General features: G+C 37.6%; 1 pseudogene; it reads right to left on the bottom strand.

Annotated features, from left to right (window-relative positions):
- Positions 1–517: 517 nt before the first annotated feature.
- On the bottom strand, positions 518–22,264 carry LOC105513351 (annotated as a pseudogene).
- Between the last annotated feature and the right edge of the window lie 238 nt (positions 22,265–22,502).

Genomic DNA, 22,502 nt, shown 5'->3' with positions numbered 1-22,502 from the left:
GGTTCTACACTTTATAGTTTATTTTATTTACCACTGACCAATGATCACATGTGAGTGACTTTGCCATGACCTATAACCAGTGCTTGATGATTGTAAAACACCCACCAGCTGGTGGAACAAATTCTTCCCTGCCCAAGATGATGCTTTCAGGAGCTTTCTGGGTACAAAATGCTTCTCAGTGGACAATTTTTAAAAACACACATATAGAGCCATGTGGATCCCCTATTTGCATTGTCACTAAGGAAAAAAAAAAAAGATATAACCTCAAAATCAGTGAAGAGATGGGGGTTCTCAGGGAGGATTTTGACCTGTTATTTCTGAAGAATAGCAGAAATTTATGGAAATTCTGATTTTTCCTGCAACCATATGATGGTATCATGCCTACCTCTTGTTTCCTGAACGTGGAGGCCACAGTCACCAACTGAGAAGCCACAGTTTCTGACTCTGCCAGCCTCCTAACGATGTGCTGGGATAGGGGGAGCTGGAGATGTCCTCAGCAGAACTTCTGTGTCCCCTGTCAGTGGTAACTCCTGTCCCTGCTCAAGTGTTCTGCCCTCACCTGCTGTTGTCTTTTCCCTTCAAAAAGCGGGATGCATGCAGCCATGGCTGAGTTGAGGCTGTCCACACCAGGTGCAACAGGGATCAGCAGCCTGTTGCCCCCAGGGCTCTCGGCCAACTACAGAGCATCCAGGCTCATGCCGTAGGTCTCACTGCCAACCACTGCAGCTGCTGGTGCCTCTGTCCAGTCGAAGCCATAACTCTGAACCTCAGTAACAGGTAGCAAACCTTTACTGGCTCCAGTTTCTAGACCTTCCCTTTCTTCGTACTTTTGTGAAACTTCAGGAATCGCCAATCACACACCCAGCCATAGTCGCTGTCTTTATTAGACATCTGAGCCTCAGCATAAAGGCTTCGGTTGTCAGCCAAACAGACCTGGGTGTCAGGAGGCAGGAAATTTGCCACTGTTTTTGTTTTCAGACTGCCGATAATGGGCACCTGAAAGAGTACACCCATACCCACCTGTAGCACTTTGGGCTCCTAGGCATCCACACATTTCAAAATGAGTAACACTTTGCTGCAGCCTGCCCCAGCTGGAGGTCTCAGACTTGTCCCCAGATTCCCAGGGTCACAGAAATTGTCACAAATCAATAAGAAAGGCAGTGAGTGCTAAAGCTGAGTCTTTGGATATGTCATGTTAACATGGTCAGGTTTGGCAAAAATCCTCATTATTCTTGTGGTATTACTATGTTGGACCAATCCCTCATGTCCTCGAATTTCATCTTAATGAGGCTGACACTCTTCAGCTTATCGATGAGCAGCTTCTTTATGTATTATAGATGGCTAGAGAAGAAAACTTCTGGCACAGCTCCAGCCTTGAGAGCGTCTGTAACGAGCCTGCAACCTTTCAGCAGTATCTTCCCTTGCTTTTCCCAAAATGGCCTGGACTTAACTGTTGTCATTACACTGCAGGTTCTGCGGCATGAGGAATTTGAAGAAGGCTGCAAGGCGGCCTGTAATGGGTATGATACCTTGTTTCTTAAAATCTTCTTTAGGCTCTTAATACATCTATGAATATAAGCTGTTAATTTACATGATCAGGGTGAGAGAGACCACCCAGGGAAATATGTGGCCTTCTATCTTGTAGCTTATCTGCATCAGGTTTCTCCATCGACAGAGTGGGTATTATGACAATGTATCTTCCTCACTGAGTTTTGAGCAACTTTTCATTGAGATCACCTATATACAGTGTCTGGTACAGGATCATGTACGTAGCAGCACTGACATTCATGTCTTAAATGAACTCATTCATGTTCTCTTCTAGTAATTATATGATTTAATATTTTACATTTGGATACCTGATGTGTTTGGAGAATTCTCTTTTGAATAGATGAAGTATGGACCTAATTTTGTCTTTTTCCTAAATTCTTTTTTTTTGGTCTGAGACAGAGTGTTGCTCTGATGCCCAGGCTGGATAGAGTACAGGAGCATGATCACTATTCACTGTAGTCTCAACTTCCAAAGGCCCAAGTAATCCTCTCACCTCAGCCTCCCCAGTAGCTGGGACCACAGGCACATGCCACGAGGTCCAGCTAATTTTTTTAATGTTTTGTATAGATGAGGCCTCACTATTTTGCCCAGGCTGGTCTTGAACTCATGGCCTCAAGTGATCCTCCTGTCTCAGCCTCCCAAAGTCCTGGGCCATGAGCCACTGCACTTGGCTCCAAAATTCTAATATTTGAATATGATTTTTGTTAAAGACTACCATTTCCCCCCAGTGATACAAACTTCCACATCCATCATTTACTAACTTTCTTATGTGTTTGAATCTATTCCTGGACCTGGTATTCTGTTTTGTTGGTCTCTCTATTCCTGCATCCACACTCTACTTTTTTAATTATAGAGGCTTTAAAATATGTTTTATGTCATGTAGGTCTACTTCCCACTCATTAGTTTTTTTTTTTTTTTTTTTTGAGACTGAGTCTTGCTCTGTCACCCAGGCTGGAGTGCAATGACACGATCTCAGCTCACTACAAGCTTCACCTCCTGGGTTCAAGTGATTCTCCAGCCTCAGCCTCCTGAGTCGCTGGGATTACAGGAGTGTGCCACCATGCCCAGCTAATTTTTGTATTTTTTTAGTAGGGTTTTGCCATGTCGGCTAGGCTGGTCTTGAACTCCTGACCTCAGGTGATCTGCCCACTTCAGCCTCCCAGAGTGTTAGGATTACAGGTGTGTGCCACTGTGCCCGGCCAGCTTTTATTTCTTCTTTTTTGGAGATGGAGTCTCATTCTGTCACCGAGGCTGGAGCGCAGTGGCATGATCTTGGCTCACGGCAACCTCTACCTCCTGGGTTCAAGCAATTCTCTTGCCTCAGCCTCCTAAGTATCTGGGACTACAGGCGCATACCACCACAGTGGGCTAATTTTTTGTGTTTTAGTAGAGATGGGGTTTCACCATGTTGCCCAGGCTGGTCTCAAACTCCTGAGCTCAGGCAATCTGCCCACCATGGCCTCCCAAAGTGCTAGGATTATAGTTGTATTTCCCTATGTATTCTTGCATGTTTACTTTTCCACATGAATCTTAGCATTAATCTAGCTTCATCAAACAACAACAACAACTTCAGAGTATCTTTATTGGGATCACATTTAATTTATATATTAAATTGAAGGGAATTTACATCTTTATAATATCGAGTTTTCTTTCCCAAAGAGAAAGGATGTCTTTCCATTACTTCAGGCCTACTTTCTGAATTTGAGTATTTTAAGGTTTTTCTTACATAGGTTTTGCACAGTTTTTGTTGATTTATTTCTAAATATTTCTTTCTGCCCTTATTTTAAACATTTGCTTCTTTAATTATATATTTTTAATATCTGCTACCTTATTAAATGTTTTTTCTTACTTGTGTTAGTCTTAGCATTGATTATCTTCCGTGTTTTCGGTATACCAATGTATCATATGTCATTACATACAGTTTTACTCTGTTTTCTAATTTTTTTATTTTTATTTTTAGTTTTTAAGAAATAGGATCTCCCTGTGTTTTTCAGGCTGGCCTTAAACTCCTGGGCTCAAGCCCTCCTCCCATTCAGCCTCCCAAGTAGCTAGGACTTCAGTTGCCAGGTATGCACTACTGCACTGGGTTCTTTCTTTTCAAATTCTTACAATGCTGCTTATTTTCCCTTGTATGATTTCACCAGCTAATAGCTTTGGTCTAAGTTTAGTAGTAGTGGAGCTGATAGGTATCCTTATCTTGTTCCTGACTTTGGCAGGAATGTTTCCATCATGTCTCTATATATCCATCATGTCATAGCATGTATATCAATTTGTACAGCTTTTAAAACATATCTAGCCCTATGTGCAGAGTGGGGCCTGAGAATTTGTTTTCTAACAAGCTTCAGAACTGATTCTAATGTAAACTCTCAAGAATGTATTCTATAACAATATAAGGTATAAATAAGTAAAATAATCAACTGTGCAAACATTTATTTAGTTACATTTTGTATAGGACCTGGAGATACAAAGATAGGCTCTTTACTTTGAGAAGCTCGATGTAGTAAAGACCTACAAAATAATGATTGCATACAATATAATTATTACAGAATAGAAAGTGTTTCATCACTAGCATATTTGCCAAAACTTATTCTCTAGAGAGTTCACAAAAAAATTTACTTTTAAGTTTTATAAAACTGTGTCCTATAAAACTATTTATTAGTCTCTGGTTTTTAAAATAATTCAAAATTGGCATTCATCAACAGTTACTGCCTAAAATATTATGATTCTAAATTTTCTGCTGTGTCCTCTCTTTGCGACATGTGTTACTTTCAAACCGTAACTGCATCAATTACGGCAAGCAGTCACATTCATTTTGGGGTTTTCATAATTAGTTTATAATCAAAGTTCAGTCAGTTGTCTATTAAACAAAGTTATGCAAATAAAAATTCTGAAAGTAAAATAATTATCTTACTTTTGTTAAAGGACTTATACTAATACTTTAAATGTTTTGTACCTACCACAAATCTACTCTGAGACCCATCTTTTTCCTCAGTGCCTATTGACTTCTGTTCTTTTTAATTTCTCAGCAGGTTTCACATTTGGAAGAGGGTAGAAGAAATGGTCCTCATGTTTGGGATGGGGGTAGACATTTTGAAAAAAGAGGTGATAGGATTTTTAACCTAAAATGGGCTATAGAATTTTAAAAATCAAACATAGTAGGGTAAACTTTTGGCCTCCTTTGTACTTCAGCTTAAACTGGTGCAGCATTTGGGTCTCATTCTCTTGCCTTGCAGGCTCTTTTTCTGCCTGTTGGGTCTGATGTACCTTTAGTTTAGGAGTTACCTGCGAATCAGAAAAGGTAGAGGTGTCATTATAAGGTATGAGGGGAGAAAGCACAAAAGTGGATGCTTAGGATTAATTTTAGATGCTGTATTTCCGGAGAGACTAGTAGAGAAGATTTCAGATTTTTTTTTTGTCATGTGCTGACCCTGATTTATTAAAATAGAATAGAAGAAGGGACACAGGGCAGATGCTCTTTTCAGAAACAACGGTTATTTATTTGGCTAGGTTAGTATTTTGCAGGAACATAATAAGCTTGTAATTGAGAAATAGTTAGAAGTAACCCGGTAGAGGACAATCTATCAAGCCTCTGGCAGAAATCCTGTCAGCTATGAAAGATGTCACATTATTGTCCATCTTCTTGAAGTGGCAATATTAGTGGCCAGCTTCATTGGCGTTTTACATTTACTTTCAGTTTTTTATATGTGAGGGGAAAGCTTGTGCAGATATCTAAGTAGCATGTATGAAGTAGAAAATGGTTTTCAGTCATTACTTTTCTAAAATGTAACATTAACTTCCTAAGCATTTGGAATGCTGTTCATAATTCCTTTTTTTGGCAGTTTTTCTACACTTCATGGAGTAAGTGTATTAAGCATATCAATGAACCGTGTATATCATCTGTTTGCAATTTCCTTTCTGGCAGTATAAGGGTGAAAACCTTCTAACTCGGTATTAGTATTATCCATGGGTGAGACTGTGGTGTTTTATATACTCCTTAGTATCTATAAAGTCTTTGGTGTGAGGAATGAGGAATTGCCACATGGGTCTGTTGGTTATTTATTTTGTGTTTTAAAACTCCATCTGCATGTCACATAAAATAACAACTTAAATGGTGTCAAACTGTTTCACAGCATGGTTTAGTTTGGGATCAGTTACTACTTTCGACATCAGGGTAAGGTATCTTATGGAAGTAATAAAGAATTTCAGTAAGTAGATAATAAAGAATAATAAGTCACATATTTCTTGTCTCAAACCAGATTTCTTTGCATCAAACATTTTCTTCTTGGAGCCGAACACAACACCTAAAGCCATGTTAATTTGCAGTTCTATTGTAATGAATTCTCATGAAAATCTGAATGCTGTCATCACGAACATCCAGGGGTCAATTCATTACTCTTGTACCCAAACCTTTCTTTTAGACACACCCACACACATACACACACTCATGTAAAGGATGGTAAAATATTGTTTCAGTTCAGTGAACAAGGACTTAATAGCTTTCTGTGTCATGCTTATATATCAACCTATCTGTGCATATGTTTGAATTAATATTATTGCCAATAGCATAAGAGGTATTTGTGAAGATGTAGATTCCAAGAATATGAGCTAGCCTTAAAGGTCAGACTAGCCCAACTACCCATTAAATAGGTATAAACTACTGCAGCCTTAGAACTAAGGATAGAATTTCTTTCTGTGTGTTAATCATTCTCAACTAACAACTTAATGGTTTGTATGATTTAGAGAAGCAACACTAAATTTCAACTAAGTGCACAAATTTAAATGTAGTAAAATTCTTCTTAAAACGGTCCAGTTGGCCAGGTGTGGTGGCTTACGTCTGTAATCCAGCACTTTGAGAGGCCGAGGTGGGTGGATCACCTGAGGTAGGGAGTTCGAGACCAGACTGGCCAACATGGTGAAACCCTGTCTCTACTAAAAATACAAAATTAGCTGGGCGTTGTGGTGCATGCCTGTGGTCCCAGCTACTCGGAGGGCTGAGGCAGGAGAATCGCTTGAATCCAGCAGGTGGAGGCTGTGGTGAGCTGAGATCATGCCATTGTGCTCCAGCCTGGGCAACAAGAGTGAAACTCTGTCTCAAAAAAAAAAAGGCCAGCTAATTTCATAGCTTTAGCTCTTAAATTCTCATTACTAGACTTATCCATTAATCTGATATTTTAGTCTATTTGTATCCTTCTGTAAGCCTTAAACATTATTTACTTCAACTTTGACAGGTTATTTATAATGTTGTCTATTGGCTCTAGTGAGAAAGTGTTTTTATTTTTTATAAAGTTAAACATACTGCATTTTAATTTTCAATTAAGATTTATTTTCAAAGAACTCACTATATTACTTTATTGTGTGCATTACATTTTAAAGAAGATTTAAATAATTTCTTTTTAGTGCCATAGATACAATCAATCAAAACTCTTACAGAGGCTGACAAAATATTGCTTCAGTTAGGCGAGCAGAACCTGCACAGCCTTCTGTGTCATGCTTATCCAAGCAATAAATTACTTTCTTAGACAAAAATCATCCTCTGAAATTGCTTTAGCTGTTTCTGAAGTAAAGGTATTGAATGCATAGTATTGGGAACACTTTATTTTGCTTTTACCAAATGCAATTATTTTCCACTTGATAGCTAACATCACAAGAGAAAAAGATAGGTTTCTTATATTTTACTGTTTTCTCATTCACAATAAGTCTAGGTTTAATTTGCCCCCAACAAACGTTCTTCCCACTCTATAACTTAATTTCATTGTCCTCTTAACCCAGAAGTCTTTGTAAAAGTAATCTTGAAACATCTGAGAAATAGTTACCAAATTTGAGTTTAATGCCTGATGTCATTTCCTTGAAAGTTATTTCTAAAGATAGATAAAAGTCATTTTTTGAAGTTTTGATAAAATACAGATACTGACTCCATATTCACTATTCATCCTTCTTGAAATTTCATAAATCAAGTGAATAACAAGTGCCTTCCATTTTAGTCTCTCCTGAGAAATATGCTAACAATATCACACATATACAAATAGGTTACTATGTGAAGAAAGTAACAAGGAAGAAAACAAGTGAAAATTAAGTGCCTTTGGGACTTAAAACTCCTAGGAAGCTTTGAAATCTAGGTCAAAAACATCAAAGAAAGACTCAAATTCATGCTCAGGTGAATGTAACCACCACTTGATTTGTGTGATACATACTGAACAAATTCTGACATAGAAAGCTATGTATTTAGCTTATTTTGACTCACGTTAACTTTAGTCAGCTTTTGTGGGCATATGTTCTTTTTTCAAATCTGAGGAAAGCCAGGAACCCTATTCCCAGAGGGTAAAAATGCACCTAAACAGAAACACACAAATCTTGCATAGAATTTCAGGAAGTTTGCAAACTCAATGAAGCCTGCCCACTAAATACACAGGGATTTTTATGAGTCAGGACACTAATGTTGCAAATAAGAGAAAGTCAACTCAAATTATCTTAAGGCAAATATCAATATATTGCCCATATAGCTGGGAAAATAGTAGAATAACTCAATGGCTGCAAGAAGTAATGCCCACAAGAACTGGGTCTGGAGAGTCAGCATTACCAGGATGTACTCTATCTGCTGTTCACTACTGTGGGAATTACCTCTCTTGGCACAGTAATCTCATTTTCTCCTGCTGCAGAGATACCTTCTTCACATGGTGGAGAACTTAACCTGCCAGAAGATCCAGCTTAACCACCCTAGGAAGAAGTTCCCCTGAGAATCTATGTATCAAACCCAGAGACAAATTCTCTCTTTGATTAGGACACTTGATAATCCACTAATCACTGTTGCTCAAATTAATGAAGTCTGAATTCCATAGTCTCTTCTGTGGCAGGAAGGCAAGAGAGGCAAAGTTTGTAACTAGAAGAAAGAGAATGGAATACCTTAAATACTATAACCAATATCCACAGCTTCCAGTATCAAGTATCTAAGACAACAGAGATAATGGTGAGAAATTACCTTTCTCAACTTTTTTCTGACAACTATTTCAAGTTTCAGCCAAACAAATGTGAGAATGTCAAAGAAGGAAATGACCTGGCAATTAATGGATAAACTAAGGCAGCGTGAAGGGGGTAAAAGAGTGTCAGTGCTGTGCTGATAAATTTGCTCTCTAAGAAAGAAAATACACACGTATATATTTTTGAAATATACCTTACTAACGTGAAGAATAAATGGCACACAATTATTAAAAATGATATAATATTCATGTTTATGATTTTCATATAGCCAATTAAATCTCTTCTAATGCTTTTGCTGACTTCTGCTGAATTCCTGTATCCTCCCTAAATTATGGTTGCAATTAATAAAAAGTGTTCCATAAACATGAGTGTTGGCTGATATTTTCTTTTTCGTTAGCAAGTAAATATCAGAACTTCATTCATTTGTCAATGAACAACTTCATGTGAGCAAATTCTTTGCTAAATTGGATAATTAAGTTTTTGAATACAGGTATACCTTGGAGATATTGTGAGTTTCAGTTCCAGACCACAGCAATAGAGCAAATATCTCAATAAAGCAAGTCACAAAATTGTTTTGGCTTCCTAGTGCATATAGAAGTTATGTTTATATAAAACTGTAATCTATTAAGTGTGCAATAGCATCATATCTAAAAAATACACATAATTTAATTTAAAAGTATTTTGCTGCTAAAACTTGCTAACAATCATCTGAGCCTTCAGCCAGTGGTAATCTTTTTGCTGGTGGAGGGTCTTGCCTCAAGGTTGATGGCTGCTGACTGATCAGGCTAGCAGTTGCTGAAGGTTGGGGTAGCTGTAGCAATTTCTGAAAATAAGATAACAATGAAGTTTGCTGCACTGATTGACTTTTCTTTTCATGAAAGATTTCCGTGCAGCATGCAATGTTGTTTGATACTATTTGGCCCACAATAGAACATCTTTCAAAATTGGAATCCTCTCCAACTCGGTTGCTGCTTTATCAACTAATAATATATTATTATATTAATAATAATATTATGTAATATTCTAAATCCTTTGCTGTGATTTCAAAAATGTTCACAGCATCTTCACTAGGAGTACATTCCATCTCAAGAAGGCATTTCTTTGGTCATCCATAAGAAGCCATTCCTCATCCACTCAAGTTTGACGATGAGATTGCAGCAATTCAGTCACATCTCCAGACTATATTTCTAATTCTAGTTCTCTTGCTATGTCTTCCACATTTAAAATAACTTCTTCCACTGGAGTCTTGAACCTCTGTAAGTCATTTATGAGTGTTGGAATCCAGTTCTTCCAAACTCCTACATAAATATTGATATTTTGGCCTCCTCCCATGAATCACAAATATTCTTAATGACAACTAGCAGGGTGAAACCTTTCCAAAAATTTTCAATTTACTTTGCTCAGATCCATGAGAGAAATCACTAATCTATGGCAGCTATAGCCTTATGAAATGCATTTCTTAAACACTAAGACTTGAAAGTTGAAACAACTCCTTGATTCATGGGCTGCAGAACAGATGTTGGGTTAGCAGGCATGAAAACAACATTACTCTCCCATGCACCTCCATCAGAGCTCTTGGGTGATCAGGTCCATTGTTAATAAGCAGTAATATTTTCAAAGGAATCCCTCTTTCTGAGCAGTAGGTCTCCACTGTGGGCTTAAAATATTCAGTAAACTATGTTGTAAACAGATGTGCTGTTACCCAGGATTTGTTGTTCCATTTCTAGAGCACAGGCAGAGTAGATTTAGCATAATTCTTAAGGGCCTTGGGATTTTCAGAATGACAAATGAGCATGGGTTTCAACTTAAACTCAGCAGTTGCATTAGTCTCTAATGAGAGAGTCAGCCTGTCCTTTGAAGCTCTGAAGCCAGGCATTGTCTTCTCTTCTCTAGCTGTAAATATCCTGGATGACATCTTCTGCCAATAGAAAGCTGTTTCATCTACATTGAAAATATATTGTTTAAGATAGCCACTTTCATCAATGATCTTCGCTAGATCTTCTGGATAACTTGCTGCAGCTTCTACATCAGCCCTTGTTGATTCACCTTGTACTTTCATGTTATAGAGACAGCTTCTTTCTTTAAACCCCCTGAACCAAACTCTGCTAGCTTCAAGCCTTTCTTCTGCAGTTTCTTTACTTCTCTCAACCTTGATAGAATTGAAGAGAGTTAGGGCCTTACTATGCATTAGGCTTTGGCTTAAGAGAATGTTGTAGCTAGGTTGATCTATCCAGACCACTCAAACTTTCTCCATATTAGTAATATGGCAGTTCCACTTTCATGTCTTTTACATGTTCAATGCAGTAGCACTTTCAATTTCCTTCAAGACCTTTTCTTTGCATCCAGAACTGGGCTAACTGTTGGTGCTAGAGGCCTAGCTTTCAGCCTATCTTGGCTTTTGACATGCATTCCTCACTAAGCTTAATCATTTCTAGCTTTTGATTGAAAGTGAGAGACATCTGACTCTTCATTTCACTTGAATATTTAGAGGCCATTATAGTGTTATTAGTTGGTATAATTTCAATATTCTTGTGTCTCAGGGGATAAAGCACTCTGAAGAAAGGAAGAGAGAGTGAGAAAGACCAGTCAGTGGAACAGTCAGAACGCAACACTATTGATTAAATTTGCAGTCTTATATGGATGTGGTACATATGGCCCATCCAAAATTACAATATTGACATCAAAAATCACTGATCACAGACCATCATAACAGATATAATAATAATGAAAAAGTTTGAAATGTGAGAATTACCAAAATGTGAAAATGAAAAGTGAAGTGAGCACATGTTGGAAAAATGGTGCTGACAAACTTGCTTGATGCAGGGTTGCCACAAACATTCAATTTGTAAAAACTACAATATCTGCAAATCGCAATAAAACAAACTACACACACACAAAAAGGCTGTGCCTATACTTGAAAGATAGTTCTTTGTGCTATACATCATGTACAGCTAGTCATGATACCTTTATGTGTGTGTTTTCTTTTTTTGAGATAGGGTTTCACTTTGTAGCCCAGGCTGGGGTGCAGTGGCATGATCATGGCTCACTGCAACCTTGAACTCTTGGACTCAGGTGATCTGCCTGCCTCAGCCTCCCAAGTAGGTGCCTCCTCCACACATGTGCCACCATGCCTGGCTATTTTCTATTTTATTTTTGTAGAAACAGGATCTCACTATGTTGCCCAGGCTGGTCTCAAACTCCTGGCCTCAAGCAATCCTCCTACCTGTGCCTCCCAAAGTGCTGTGATTACAGGTGTGAGCCACCACGTCTGGCCTACTATTCATTATTAACATTTTCTCTTGGTCTTAACTCTACAAAACCAGCAAAGCAATAATTCAAGCCTTAATTTGTCATTTGGCTATTTCTGTTGTGTACATTCTCCCACTATATCTGGTTTTAAGCTACCGACAGGACATTACTGAACTAGTACCCCAATCTATAGTATGTGCACTAGATGTGCACTAGTACCCCAATCTCTAGTATTTTCACTATACAAGACATACATAACCTCAAAAACATACATAATAGTAAAGAATGGTAAAATAATAAGATTTTTGGATATTCACTACCTTCGTTTTATATATCACCTATTTTATTTATTTATATTTTTTTCTGTGACACAGCCTGAGGAGGTCCTGATGACATGTGCCCCTATATATCATCTATTTAATTGTAAGTTTATATACTTTATTTTTTAATAATGGCTGTTATTAAAAATCATTTAGCAAAATTTCAAAAATTTAACAATTGTCTTTGTGAGCCAGTCCAAACAAGTAACAACAAATTATGAAAGATGTTTTGTATGATTCTTGTGAATAAAATTTAAATTAAGAAACAGTAATTTGAAAATATTATTCATAACTTAGAAAGCTGACACATAAAATCAAGATTCAGCCATGGCATCCCTATGATTTATCTAAAACAACATACTCAGTAACTATATTCAGGTGAATATCCAGTGTTGAACACTAAAATTTGAATTGCTTTACTTTATAATTTGACAAGTTTTAGATTATTTGCCATTTGGATTTTCCAAATGTATACGTCATGTCAACCAATGAGAAAAATAAATGTGTCAGATTAGCAATTTACAAACAGGAGAGGTAAAGTTTGTTAATATTAGAAGAGAACTATGGTTAGATGTTCACAAACTAACAAGAGAAATCAGATAAAACTACCGAACTCACTCTTGTCTCTTACACGAGAGGGGAAGAAGTAGGTAAACTCGAAAAAATCGTAACTACATAAATGATAGTTTATCTCAAGAGTTCTTTATGAGAAATGGACTGTAAAAAGCAAAAAACAAGGCTGGGTGCAGTGGTTCATGCCTGTAATATCAGCACTTTGGGAGGCCGAGACAGGCGGATCACAAGGTCAGGAGATCAAGACCATCCTGGCTAACACGGTGAAACCCTGTCTCTACTAAAAATACAAGAAAAAAAAAAAGAATTAGCCGGGCCTGCTGGCAGGAGCCTGTAGTCTCAGCTACTCAGGAGGCTGAGGCAGGAGAATGGCATGAACCCGAGAGGTGGAGCTTGCAGTGAGCTGAGATCACGCCACTGCACTCCAGAATGGGTGACAGAGACTCTGTCTCAGAGAGAAAAAAAAAAAAAAGGAAAACATGCTCTGGAAAAGGAGATAGGTTTTTATTGGGATTCAAAAGGTGTACTGACTCCTAGAACTGAGATTCAACTTGTAAGAGCTTACAGAAAAAAGAGTAAGTTCCAAGTGAAAAAAAAAAAATCTACACTCAAATTGATTTGCCAGTTATTGGCAGATAACTCCTGGGCAAATTATCCATCTGAGTCTTTATTTCCTTGTTAATGGGGCCAGCAATACTTACCCCATGAAGTTTAAAGGTAACAAGGTACATAACGTGCCTGGCACAGAGGAGGCATTCAATAAGCATTAGTTCCCTTGTTCACCCAAGTGAACTGTCAGTGTGGGTGACTGTCAGAGGTGAGAAGCACCTCTCAAACATCCCCAGGGCAAAATCTGCCCCAATCCAGGTGACTTGAGTTATTCTTTGATGCAGATTCCTAAGCAAAACACCTACGTGTACTCCCTTAGTTTCCAGTTTGACCACATCCTTGGATTATATTAGCTATTGGAACTCTCTGGAGAGTTTCTCAGGATGTTCCCTGTTTCTGGTCCGTAACTCTCTTATTCATCCTTATTGCTATTCATTGCTTCCTTGGTTTTCTTTTCTGCGTAACCTGGTTGGAGTAGGGTATTTTTTTTTTCTTTTTTACACGGAGTTTTGCTCTTGTTGTCCAGGCTGGAATGCAATGGCGCGACCTCGGCTCACTGTAACCTCCGCCTCTCGGATTCAAGCAATTCTCCTGCCTCAGCCTCACAAGTAGCTGGGATTACAAGTGTGTGCCACCACGCTCTGCTAATTTTGTATTTTTTTTTAGTAGAGACAGGGTTTCACCATGTAGGTCAGGTTGGTCTTGAACTCCTGACCTGAAGTGATCCACCCACCTCGGCCTCCCAAAGTGCTGGGATTACAGGTGTGAGCCATCACGCCCAACCAGAGCAGGGTTTTGAGGTCACCCTTTTGACCCAGAAATCTTAATCTCTGTGTGTGTGTGTGTGTGTGTGTGTGTGTGTATGTGTGTAGTCTAATCTATAACACCTACGACATGATTTATTAAGGCCATAGTCCTTAGAAGATTGTATATCAATTGGAGATCTACTTAAGTAATATCACCTAATTAAAACAGTCCCCTGATCCTGAGAGGTGGGGGGAAAAAGAGGGCAAACATTCCTCAGGTTAGAAACTTTCTATTCTCAGAAAGTAGAGTTAGAGGGTATTTTATTCAGGGCATATATTGCCAGCTGCTGTAACAACCACCCATAATAATAAAAGAATTTGTCACTCATGCAAAGTCCAAAGGTATTTTTTTCCTCATCTAGTAGATGGGTTCTCCTGTGTGGTTCCTTCCAGTTTGAGTTTCTATTATCTCAATCTGCAGCATCCAAGGTCACCTTGGAAGATGGACAGAGGGAGGATTGCTACACTCCTTTGATTTAAGCTAGTTAGACCACCCTAACCAGATAGGTAGAGCATGTAATCTCTTTCAATATCAATGAGAAAAATGAAATGATTAGGTGGACACATAGCATCGTCATGCTACAGATAGATTTAGAGAGCTATTATGAAATATTGCCTCCTCCCCATAATCCAATGACTCACAGATTAACAACTTTACCCTAAAGACAAACATGAAATTTAGAAATTCAATTATATTTTCACGGTGTAGAGTTTCAGCATTACCAAATTTTTTGGCATAACCATAAAGTTCAATGAATTACTCAGAACAGACACAACTTCAAACAAGGTAAAAGCTCTTGTTTATGAAATCAACAATCTTTTACAGAGTACTACAACACAATTAAAATCATAATAATATAGAACTTAATTTTAGGGCAATAAATTACATTAAAAAGTAATTCTGTAATTCCTATGTAAGGTTGGGATAGCCAGAAGAACTACTGTTTTTCCATGCAGTTTTAAGCACAGTATATACCAAAGTAATATTTTGTAATATTTTGTCTGTGATATTTCTCCCATCAGTTTCCTGTGGTAAATAGAGCAAAGAGTAATATATAAAGATTAAGAAAAAAATGGCTTGTATTTTAATTATATGATCACAAGATTTAAAGGAAAAGCCAGATCTCATCTATTTTTCTTCCCTTTTTTTTGAGGCTAAATTACATTAGGCAAAAAGGTAAAGGGTTTAAATATCTTCTGTGCACCTTCTAACCACTAGATATTGAGCGATAATTGATGTTCCTGATATGAATTCCATAACCTTATGATCTCTAAATTTGAATAGCTAGCCCATTTAAGATTTAATGAATAAAATAATATGTAAACAAATGAGCATATTCTATGATTCTATAGATGGATTATCTGGTAAACAGCCAATAGGGTACCTCTACCCAGAAGGCAGACATCTCACTTAAAGAAACACAGCTAAAAACATGGATTCCTTCATTCATTCTTCTGCCACTTCTACCAATAAAAACAAACACATCCCATTCAAAGCAGAACATTTAGCTCTCTGTTAGCAACAGCAAGAACACTTCCCCAGCAACAGGAAAACTCGAAAAGGACATCTATTTTTAAAAATAAAATGTGAAGCCCTCAGCATTTTGCTGATTTAGTGAACAAGACAGAATACAAATCTTATCCATCCAGATTAAGTGAACATTCCATAGATTTCAAGAATAAATAGCCTGATTTTATGTGCCTTTTATTTGATAATTTGATTTGTTTTTATACACCAGGACTTTTCTTGACATTTTTGCTGATTTTTCTGTTCATTTGCACATATGGCCATTATAAGGTAGGAGGTGTCTCATTTTAAATAGAAAGGTGGTAATTCGAGGAGTTCATTACCATACGCAAAATAGTTCACAGCAGTCTGTGCCACTGCTTGGTAGCAAGGTTTTTGTAAAAAGGTGATGATGCATATGTTTGTTGAAGGAAAGTGATAAGAAAATGAACTGCAACTTACTTTCACTAAGTATAACAGTTTTAACACAAAAGGAAACCTTACGAAGCATTTGATCTTGAGCCACAAGGCATTGTCCAATGACTACAATAACAACCCACCACATTAATGTAGACAGTTATTCGGGTTACTCTAATTATATGTTTCAATGTCATTACTTTACAGAAAAGGAAACTGAAGCTCAACAAATGGTGATCTTTCATTTCCAAGGTTTAATCTCATTTTATAGCAAAGGCAAGGCCACAGTGCAAATCTTTCCAGACTTTTATTCTTTTTATTCCACAGTCAATATTGTGGGGCATGTGTGTAACATCTCTTCCATTTAATTGTATGTACATTTATTATAAACAGTTTTCAATTTAAAATTTTTATTCAAAGCAAAAAGATCACCATATATGCAAGGGTGAAGGCATGCCAAATTAACTGTGCAAATTAACATATTATCATTTAAAAACAACAGTAATTCTTAGAATAATCTTATTATGTTACCTTAGTTGTTAAAATAGTAAAACAGGAAGCAATATAATGAAAGCCTTTGATTTCACCCTTCTTCTGTAAAAATGAAACTAGCTGAAGTAAGCCTTAAATATAGGCATGTATTAAGCTTCATCTATGAGTACTGATTCCTTTTCTCATTTCCTCCTTTGGCTAAAGGCAAAAACAGGAGTTCAAGGACCCACCACAACATTTACGATTCACATAAAAAATGAAGGACAAAGATGGTTGAAAATTTTTAGTTCTTAAAGTTAGCTCAATTAATATACTTGATACAGTATACACACAATTCTGTATCATACAACTTCACATAACATATATACGTACATATAGATAAGCTTACACATATATACAGTTATGTATAAATGTATCATTTTTTCTTTAAATATTGGCTCTTCTAGCTGTGTAAACTTCAGCAAAAAATTTTAACTCTCTGAGCCTCAGTTTACTCATTTGTAAAATGGAAATAACAGTTCCTATCTTATAGGATTGCTGTGAAACACTTAGAACAGCTACTAGCATATGGTAAGACTTTAACAAGTATTAGGTAACTAGGTATTACAGAGAAATTGATTATATATTATTTATCAATATAAATATCTCTGATTCAAGTGAAGTTTATTCAATACAATGATCAGTTGTTTGGGTCTACAGATAAACATGTAAAAGCAATTTTGTTACGTACTTCTCTTTTCCTTTATGTTTTAGGGCTATGAAACTATTCTGTATGATACTATAATGGTGGAGACACGACATAATGCATTTGTCAGAACTTGTAGAACTTTGCAGCACAAAGAGTGAAAATGTATGCAAATTAAAAATCAAATCATTTAGGAGGTAGGCAAATCTCAGGAAAGAATGCTGACTTTGACAAGAGAATTTAAATGTATCACAAATGTACGAAACAACCTCAATGAAAGGGTTGGGAGAAAAAGTGCTGAACTAAGTGACTTTAGGAATGATTGGTCTATAAGGAATTGGTCTATACTGAAGGAACTGCACATAGGCAATGTACTCTAGTTGATAAATTTGTTTCCCATGGGGGTATGGGTTAACAATTCTGAAATTGCTATATATGTATTTTGAAACTGAATAATTAAGTAAATGGATGGTAGATGTTAGGTGTCAGGTTTCTCACTGTCGAAGTGGAAATTACATACAGATAAGCAAGGGGAAGAGACTAGAATGATCCATCTGATAATGGATTAGAGTTGGATACCAGTATGAATTCATGTTTAGCTTAATATAAATACAAATGATTACATGCTGAAATATTTATACATAGGTATATATACGTGGGTTAGTATACAAGTAGTTAATTCCTTGCTCTATCAGCTACCAGGTCTTAAAAGAAATGACACCCAAGCAGCAAATAGCACTTCTTGAGCCTAGATTTTGGTTTCTGACACCATTCTGCAACAAAAGAAACCAAGATTTCTGAAACATATGGCTGATTCCAGACCTGGGGCATGATGACCCCAGGGCATCTTATAGTACTAGAAAGCATGTGCTTAAAAACAAAACTAACCAAATGAAAAACCATACCACATTGATGGGAGTATATTAAAAGGAAATACTAAATTACTAAACCTTTAGTGGCTTCTAAGGGTAGTAAGATCTACTGTAATGGTCTTTTTCAAATGTTAAATATAATACATGCAAAATGTCTACCACCAGTGCCTGGCCCATAATAGACACTGAAAAACAGTAGCCATAATTAAGAATTAAATGTTTGAAAGGGCTCTAAATTTTTGTTTTCAAAATGATTGACTGAGGTGTCACTGATGTAGTAATAATTATTTTTAGACTTTTATAAATTTATAATGCGGTTCTTTCTATTTACATCTTTGCATTGTGGAGCTAATATTGAAGACATTTGTGTACATTATTATTTTGTTATGGCTGTATTTGTTAGTAAAGCCTCATATTATTTCTGCTTCTGTCTTTCTGTCTTGAGTTGGCTCAAAATTGCCTCAAAAAGTATCATGCAAGAAAAAAGCACATGCTGGGCTAGACTTCAGAGTACTCTTAAATGCTCTGAGATTTCCGCTTACTACTGCCCTATTAAAGCTGTAAAAAGAATGAGGATATCCAACTCTTATCTGTTCTTAGGATGTTTTCTCTGTTGTCAATGCATTATTTCAATACCAATTTGCAGGCTTTGACACCAGTCCTTGTAAATGAGTATATAGTATTTAATGTTCAGTAGAGATGGTAGATGACACTGATAATATTGCATTATGAAGAAACTGGAGTTAATAGAATGCTTTAAGACATCAAAAGATTAAATGAGACAAATGTTTGCTAGATGCAATTTGCCTAGGCGGTCAAAGGCATACTCTTCCTGTTTCTCAAAAAGCAATTAGAGCCAATTGGTGACAATCTGAATATGTAGAAGAAATTGTTTTTGTTTCAAAATTTAAAAATAGGCAACTTGGATATTCCGAATCTTTGCTTGTAGGTTTAGAAATCACTGGCAGTGGCTTGTTTAAAAACATCTTACACTCGATTTTTGCCTCTTACCTCTTTTTGTCATGCTTTCTTGTGTTAATCAGACAGATTGGACATGGCTGTTGAGGAATCAAACCTTTTGCAGTAATAGTCACAGATGCATCCTCATCACGTGCTTCTTAAGATAGCTTGCTGTTTTAATTTCTGATAGCCAAAGAACCAGGCATTTCAGATCATCCTGTCCCAGGTTTCCTCTGTAACAACTGATAGGAATAGGTTGGTTTTAAGACATTGAATCTGTATCAAATTAGGTGCTTTTTTTTTTTTTTTTTTAAAGCTAGCTGTGTCTATAAGCATTCTCTGTTCCAATTATATAACTCCTTAATTTCCATAACTCTCTTATATAGTATACCTTAATCACTTTGTTGCTTCCCTTACTAGCAAATTAACTTTGACTCCTGCCCAAGATGTATTTAAGAAAGTGAAGGAGGTCAGGTGTGGTGGCTCATGCCTGCAATCCCAGTACTTTCAGAGGTCAAAGCCTGAGGATCCTTGAGGCCAAGAGTCCAGAGACTAGTCTGGCAACATAGTGAGAACACATCTCTACAAAAATTAAAAAAAAAAGAGAAAAAAGGTGAAGGAAAAGGTATAGCTCACAATTTTGTCATAAAGTTTTCTGTAGCATTCTAGTGGAAGTAACAATTGTCACACACTATTTTGTTTTTGTTTTTGTTTTTTGAGACGGAGTCTCGCTCTCACCCAGGGTGGACTGCAGTGGCGCGATCTCGGCTCACTGCAAGCTCTGCCTCCCGGGTTTATGCCATTCTCCTGCGTTAGCCTCCTGAGTAGCTGGGACTACAGGCACCTGCCACCATGTACGGCTAATGTTTTGTATTTTTAGTAGAGAGGGGGGTTCCACCGTCTTAGCCAGGATGGTCTCGATCTCCTGACCTTGTGATTCACCCGCCTCGGCCTCCCAAAGTGCTGGGATTACAGGCGTGAGCCACTGCGCCCAGCCTGTCACACGCTTTTAACATTCTAGTGGCAGAAGTGATGTCCCTATTAATTGGAAAAGAACATACAATGGCCAATTTTTAAATAATTTAATCTTTCAACACCAAGGATTTTGTTTTTAAAATAGTTTTAATTAGGTCTTTTCCTTTTGGTATCTTTTAGGCAATCATTCATCCATTCATTTATTTACTTAAGAAATATTTATTGAGCATCTACTCTGTGCCATCTACTATTCGAGTATTTTAGGTACTAAGGAAACATTCAACAAAATGAAAAAAAAAAAAATCCCCGATCTTGTGGAGCTAACATTCTAGTGGAGGGAAGGCAATAGAAAATAAAAATAGAAAATGACGGTGTTAGAAGGTAAGTACTATGAAAAAAACAGAAGCAAGGAAGGGAGGATTCTGGGGAAGGGGCAATGTTTTAAATGAGATGATTAGGGTAGGCTTCTTTGAAAAAAGATGACTTTTAAGCAAAGATTGGACAGAAGTGGAAGATCTAGCCATGCAGGTATTTGGTGGAAAGATCTTTCCAGATACAAACTATACACAGTGCAAGGGCCTCAGGGCAAGGAGATGCTTTGGTGTTATAGAAGCAGGGAGCAGGTCTGTGTAGCTGAAACAAAGTGCATAGCAGAAATGAGGTCAGAGGGGTGGAGGTGAGGTAGGACTCGTGAGGCCAGCTAGCATTGAATTTTTAGGTTGCAGAAAAGACTCTGGCTGAGAAAATTAGGAAGCCATTGGAAGAGCTAATACTTTTGGTTTCCTCTTAAGTCTGTAGACAAACTTCTGAATGTTAAAGGCATCTTTATGTCACATCATAGATTGGTTCAAACCTCAAGTGTCAACACTTAATTTACCACCTTTAAAATAAGTGAAATGCCTTGCTTCTAGTAAAGATAAAAAGATATAGTGAATAAAACTGAACACTCAAGCCAGACAACTACATTGCAGTTTTAATTCACTAGCTGGTGTCTTAAATATTCATGAGCCTCCTTCTCTGTTTTCTTATTTACAGGTTGGAATACTATCTTTTTCCAGGTTCCTTGTTGTCTCTAGTATCTCTTGGTTTCCTTTGATACCTCAGTGCAGGTAGGATTTCCACGCTAATTTTCTATTCGTGGTGTAATCTGTCAATATCAGTAACACATTCTATTGTATTGCAGAGGTCAGAATTTTGCTGGTTCAGCAATGTGGAAATGATGTACAAAATGCAGATTAAAACAAAAAGAAAAACTACTTTGCTTCAATTAGTTGAATTGAGCAAAACCAGTTTTTCTTGAATTTTTTGCATGACTGCTTAAATGAACCGTTTTGTTTCGACACAATAGAGATAATACAAGGTTTGTAATGCCCTTATTGTTTTGAGAATATAAGAGTAATGTATTAAGTAAATTTCATTTAGCACAATAGTACTACTGTTAAATGGAGGGAAAAGATTCTGGTAAAAGGGAAGAAACTCCTGGCTTTAGTTTTCTAAAAAGCTTTTGTACCTCTTGTAAGAATGACATAGAGGTGTTTTTAATGTCAAATCTGAAAATTTACTTTTCAATTTACTTGAAAACTGGTTTCTAATATAAAACAGGGTAGCACACTTTCCCAGCATGTTCAGGTAAACTACTTTCATTACAATTCAGGTAGAAGTGACTGCCTTTAATTCTGTATATCGCAAACCATCTAGTGGTAGATCTAGAATGGCGTCAGTCTCAGGGACTTCTATGCACATTGAGTTCTAGAGTTCAATTCCATTTAAGTTGGGACTATTTACAACGACATTTGCTGAGATTTGCTCACCTTGATATACAAGCATATTGTATTAAGAAACCAGTAAACCTGTGGAGATAGCAGGTAAAACGTACAGCCTGTTTTACATTTTTTTAGAGGTGTCTTACTTGTAGCATAACTAAACCTTCATTGTTAGGCAGGTGCTGGCCAATCACATCAGCGACAGTCCTAACTCTGCTAGGATCGGGGTAAAGCCGATAAGCCGTATCATATCTACAACCTGTCTCGGACCCCTGTAAAGAACTCACTGAGGATTGGTAGGGACAAAGGAAAGTTTCTGTCAAAGTTTAGGAGAAAAGGGTCGCGTAGGGAGCTGTTTCAAGTAACACTTAAATCCCAGAAGAAAGCCGAACCCCAACTCTTCGGTCGCCGCGGGGCCAGTGAAACGCGAGAGGGAAGTTTCCTACAGGAAATCTGCCGCCTTGTCCCCGAGACAGCAGCAGGGCTATCAGTCGAAGTGTCGGCCTCTCGCATTCTCCCCCCTCCCCAGGGCCAGCCAACGCTAGTGGGCGGCGGAGGATGTGCCGGCCCCAAGGGCGCGCACGTCTCTTCCCAGGAGGTTAGGGCGCTGGGGCCCCTCTGCACTCCCAGTGGTCCCAAGTTGGCCCAGGCACCCTGTCCCGGGGTCCTCCAAGCCACCGCCAAGCCGACCACCAACTCCAAGTCGACTGCCCAGCGCCCGCCTCCGCTTTTCCGCGCGCCGGCGCTATGG

The sequence above is a fragment of the Colobus angolensis genome, unplaced genomic scaffold, assembly GCF_000951035.1.
Source record: "Colobus angolensis palliatus isolate OR3802 unplaced genomic scaffold, Cang.pa_1.0 Scaffold229, whole genome shotgun sequence".
Taxonomy (NCBI): Eukaryota; Metazoa; Chordata; class Mammalia; order Primates; family Cercopithecidae; genus Colobus; species Colobus angolensis.
Note: the sequence above shows the minus strand (reverse complement) of the source record. Positions and strands in the feature narration are given on the sequence as shown.